The sequence below is a fragment of the Aplidium turbinatum genome, chromosome 8 (assembly GCF_918807975.1).
Source record: "Aplidium turbinatum chromosome 8, kaAplTurb1.1, whole genome shotgun sequence".
NCBI lineage: Eukaryota > Metazoa > Chordata > Ascidiacea > Aplousobranchia > Polyclinidae > Aplidium > Aplidium turbinatum.
In genome coordinates, this window is record NC_137479.1 from 10,062,024 (window position 1) to 10,067,826 (window position 5,803).

General features: G+C 37.0%; 1 long non-coding RNA gene across 1 annotated transcript; it reads right to left on the bottom strand.

Moving 5' to 3' along the window:
• Nucleotides 1-709: 709 nt before the first annotated feature.
• On the bottom strand, nt 710-2,007 carry LOC145775332 (uncharacterized). The gene is made up of 3 exons (XR_014290146.1): nt 1,973-2,007; nt 1,196-1,317; nt 710-746 (listed from the first exon to the last, which is right to left on the bottom strand). It is a non-coding gene; the product is annotated as an uncharacterized LOC145775332 (long non-coding RNA).
• Between the last annotated feature and the right edge of the window lie 3,796 nt (nt 2,008-5,803).

Genomic DNA, 5,803 nt, shown 5'->3' on the forward strand with positions numbered 1-5,803 from the left:
TGCACTGTTGGCCAACCTGACGACCAAACGCTTTCGTTGGTTCGACGTGGGATCCACGACGCAATTTAGCCTACAACTATCCTCACTGTGGCAAAAAAGAGTTGTTTAATCGTAGAACCAACGTTAGTGCACTGTTGGCCAACCTACGACCAAACGCTTTCGTTGGGTCGACGTGGAAGACGCAATTTACTATCATCCCCTCTGGCGAAAACGATTTGGTTACTCGTGGGCCTAGCGTTGGCCATCATTTGCTAATCTACGACCAAACGCTCACGTTTTGCTCTGACAAGGGTTAGACATTACGACCTCACCAAACCGAAAACGTTTCTTAACTTTGACCACATGGTGGCGTGTTGTTAACTCACTTTTTTCGAGTTAATCTGTGCTGAAAATGATGACCACGAAGACGTGAGATCGAGGCCTCAATTCGCAGTAAACCTTATCACTTACCATACTAGCATTCCACTCGGTACAACATTGCTAGAAAAGGCACTCATACAAGCAAAAAGTAGGACAGATGGCAGTTAAGTTTGTTTTTATTTCTAACCATCACAGCAAAAACAAAGAACATGCTAAATATAACAGCGGTCTAGAAAAGGGCATTAGGCAAATTAAATCAAATTTCCTGTCTTCCTCTTCTCAAACTTCTCAGTCCTCATCTCTTGCGTATTTCAGCCAGTCTGAAATAGCGGCATGGAAATTTGAATTTGTTGCTGTGGACAAGTTATGGGTTCTTCGTACTCCATCTAAAAATAATAATGTCATTGGGATAAATTGCCAATAGCTGGTCCAAACCAATATGTCTAGTGGAAAAGGTTGGTTGCTGAAGCCACGTAACTAACTCTAACAAGCAACTTTTTCCCATAAAGCAATGAACTAATCACACTGAAAAAGTTCTGAAAGCATCTCCCATGGATAAACTCAGAATTACTTTGATTACAACAGTCTGGAAAAGAAAATGAGAATTATCCTGCTACAAATAAACTTTGAAATCATTTCTTCAAAGATTTTGCGAATTACTTCTATTACAAATACAAAATTATGATTTTTCGTCACTGTAATAAACACCTTTTTCATACAACCTTGCATTAAATTAACTACAGAAGCTTTGTCTGTAGCCTAGTTATTATTCATTAAAAACTGAAAGTTTGTTGAAAAAGAAACATAAGGTAAAGGGGTAAATGCTTAAGCTGACCATGCTTGTGCTTGTAGTGAAAAAGGATTATCGAAATCTGATGTAGCCTCATCATCATCCGTCATCACCATCATCCATCATCATCAGCCTATTCCTCACAAATAGAGCAAGTTTTCATCGACCTGAATATTCAAAACAATTCACTTTAAAATGTGAAAATGACCTTAATAACCTAACAAAAACTTGACCCAATAATTTAGTGTTTTTTTAGATTTTATGTTAAAACTAATTGCTTTTAATCAATTAGATCGTACCAAAATTGCAAAATTGCGATACAAGACAGTAGTCTGAGCCACAAAACTGGCGATATAAAAATAAACAAATTATTGAGGGTGAGCTTTTTTTATCAATGTAGGAGGAAACATTTTGCTTACCAGTGTCCATTTAAAACAAACTGACTTAAAATAAGTAATGGTATTGAATTGACTTTTCATTGATCTATTAAACAAGCATCTGGAACCTTTACGTTACTTTCAGAATCCTTACAAAAAACGCACCGCGCAAGCTTGCTACAAAAAGTTGACTTCATCGAAAAAACAGGAGATAAGCTATTTAGTATTATCGAAACTAACACAAAAATCAATGCACTGCACAGTACACACCCAGGTGTGTCCTAAAATCTAAATTGATGAATAATATGAATAAATTATGTAATGGTATTGCATTATAATTAATTATAGTAGGCTACTACATTGAACTAATTGAACCATCTCATGCTTTATCAAAAATGCTAACAACAATAAAAACAGCGATATGCAGTACCTAGTATACACTCACCAATGCTTTTCCAGGCGACTAATGATAGTATTTGAGCCTTTGAGGCTGGAGCTTGTAGGCTTAAAATCTTTCGCAATTTCATTGGTTGGACCTTGCTGACATACCAAAGCACCGCAATATTATCTTTGTAATTCGTACAAGCCCTCAAGCCGTCACAACTCACTGTGAATAAATTTGAAAGCAGGGCAGCATGGGAAAAAAATGAAAAAAGAAGAGGATGACCTAATTAACACCAATGCATGACCTAATTAACAAAGAGCTGTTTATTGCCAGCCAGCAAAGCATGCTTTTGTATCAACATCTGTGAACGTTGAATCAATGAAAATCAATTTCTGCTCTGTTGTCCGGGTGAATCTAGTAATTAAACTTAATTCAATTCAATCAAACTTTGGATTTAATTAAACCACAATTCTATTTGGGTTAAATCACAGGCGAACAAAATCAGGCATTTTACATTGATTCAACATCTTCAAACATTGGATGAATGTGAAAAAATTGGACTTTGCTTTTCAATAGAAACTTTTAGGTCGAAACGAAATACTTCGAAAATTCGAAGCAAACGAGATGAGAACAACAAGTTTTGTGGCTAAAGGAAGTAATTTGTATTGAACACTCAAAAGTCTGAATGGTTGAGAAATAGTTTTGCCCACCACAAACATTCATATGATCATTTGTAGGCTACTTTATGGGGGATATTTGCGGTTACTGTAAAAACATGATGAAATCATTTTTTTGGTCCAAATTAAATTATTTTATTTTGATGTAGTTAATTCTAGTCAAACGTTAAATACGGCAGATGTAGGCTAACGAAAATCCTTATCCTCAAACAAGACAAAATTTTTGCATTTTGAGTTTTCTTGGTTGTATTTTCAACAAAATATTATTTTTATATGAATTTTTGGCAACGGCTTATATTTCATTTTCAAAAATTTCCGATATCCAACCGATTTACTGACTTATAAACTATTGAAAAGCTGTAAAAACGTTTATCAAAAGATGAATTTCTTTAATCAAATTTATGCAGCATTTGGTCATGCAACATTTTAATATAGGCTATTTGTATGAGTGATTGTAACACTTTGTTTCGTGAGACTTGTGTTTTCTCTAATTGAAAACTATTTGATTCAATTGCGTAGGCTAAGCATTTTGAATTCTATGGACTTTGAGTCTGATTGCAAATAAATAAATAAAATAAAATTAAGATTTTTTGGCAAAAGGTTTGCTCACAACCGAATGCCCACGGCGACGAACACGCTGTGGGGCCCACCATTGGCTCAACGTCGCGTCAACAAACTATTTTTATATAACGTTTTTGTTAGAATAAACCTTTGTTTACTTTAATTTCGTCAAATTGTAGCATATACTGGCCAATGCTTCGAATTATTTTGTTGTGAATACGAAAAATGATATTTGTCGTAGAAAGGTTGATTCACAACCGAATGCCCACGGCGACGAACGCGCTGTGGGGCCCACCATTGGCTCAACGTCACTTCAACAAAATATTTTTTATATAGCGTTTTTGTTAGAATAAACCTTTGTTCACTTTAATTTCGTCAAATTGTAACATATACTGGCCAATACTTCGAATAATTTTGTTGTAAATACGAAAAATGATATTTGTTGTAGAAAGGTTGGTTCACAACCGAATGCCCACGGCGACGAACGCGCCGTGGGGCCACCATTGGCTCAACGTCGCGTCAACAAAATATTTTTTACATAGGGTTTTTGTTAGAATAAACCTTTGTTCACTTTAATTTCGTCAAATTGTAGCATATAGGCTACTGGCCAATACTTCGAATTATTTTGTTGTGAATACGAAAAATGATATTTGTTGTAGAAAGATTGATTCACAACCGAATGCCCACGGCGACGAACGCGCTGTGGGGCCCACCATTGGCTCAACGTCGCGTCAACAAACTATTTTTTACATAGCGTTTTTGTTAGAATAAACCTTTGTTCACTTTAATTTTGTCAAATTGTAGCATATACTGGCCAATACTTCGAATTATTTTGTTGTGAATACGAAAAATGATATTTGTTGTAGAAAGGTTGATTCACAACCGAATGCCCACGGCGACGAACGCGCTGTGGGGCCCACCATTGGCTCAACGTCGCGTCAACAAACTATTTTTTACATAGCGTTTTTGTTAGAATAAACCTTTGTTCACTTTAATTTCGTCAAATTGTAGCATATACTGGCCAATACTTCGAATTATTTTGTTGTGAATACGAAAAATGATATTTGTTGTAGAAAGGTTGATTCACAACCGAATGCCCACGGCGACGAACGCGCTGTGGGGCCCACCATTGGCTCAACGTCGCGTCAACAAAATATTTTTTATATAGCGTTTTTGTTAGAATAAACCTTTGTTCACTTTAATTTTGTCAAATTGTAACATATACTGGCCAATGCTTCGAATTATTTTGTTGTGAATACGAAAAATGATATTTGTTGTAGAAAGGTTGGTTCACAACCGAATGCCCACGGCGACGAACGCGCTGTGGGGTCCACCATTGGCACAACGTCGCGTCAACAACTATATTAGTCATATTAAATTTTTGTTAAAATGAACTTTAAAAATTCTTCATTTCACAGAATTATAATACATACTTGCCATATCTCTTAATTCGTTTGCCAGAAACACCAAAATTGAGATTTATTCTCAAAAGGTTGGCTGACAACCGAATGCCCACGGTGACGTACGTGACGTTGGTTCTTCGTTGGTTCAACGTTGTGTTAACAACCTATTTATGATATTGACGTTTGTTGAAATAAAAATTTATAAAAGCTTCAATTCACAGAATTGTAATGGGTACTTTTCATTATGTAAGATTATTTCACCCGGAATATCAAAATAAACAATCGGTGGCTGGAGGTTGGTTTTCAACTGAATGCCCACGACGACAAATGCGACGTTGGCCCACCATTGTCTTAGCATTGTGTCCACAACCAAGTTTTACACAGTATATATTTGGTAAAAAAAATGTTTTATGTGGTTTATATCACCAAATTATAACATGTTGTACCCTTTTTTACTGATTCTTTGTCCAGTTAAAGAAATAATGTTAGTTGGCAAATGGTTGTTTTGCGGCGAAAAGCCGACCGCGACGTTCGCGACCGTTGGCCAACGATCAGCCGACATTGTTTGCTGTGCGGGCAACAACAAGAACGCTTAAGGAAACGCAAAATGACCTACAGCAAACCTTTGGGTGCAATGCAGGTTTCACAATACGGTAGCAATAAGCATGGGAAGCGACATGGTAGAACGTAAAAATGACGTTAAGAGAGCCCACAGGAGCTACAAAAGCTATCATCAAGAAAGTGTTGCCAAATGAGTTATTTGGCCAAATTTTGAAAAATCTTGGACTCTGGTAGAACATAAAATCGCGTTTGAATTTGACATATTTGGGTAATTTTGGTGGAAAAGATGTTGTAGAAGTAATGATCCTTTCAAATGTTTGCACGACGTTAGAATGGACGTGGGTTCGACACCGTTCCAGACAGGGATATCTAGAGAAGGGGATATAAAGGCTCGCAGCGATAGCCTTATTCTCATGACACTACTGTTGGGTTAGTCTCGAATGACCACAAAAACCTCAGTCATCGCTCACGTAGCAGTCCTTGCGTCGCCCAACGGCAGGTACGCGCACAGTGCTGCGTAATTACCATTGCGTGGCGTCTCAGGGCATAACATGTGTTATGCCTTTACACTACATCTCCGCCCAAGCATCGAGGTACTGTAAAGACATCATACAGAAACAGATGTATAACCACACATTGCAAATACAGTACAATAAACAGAATAAGTTTTCACACGGTTCATGGGAAGA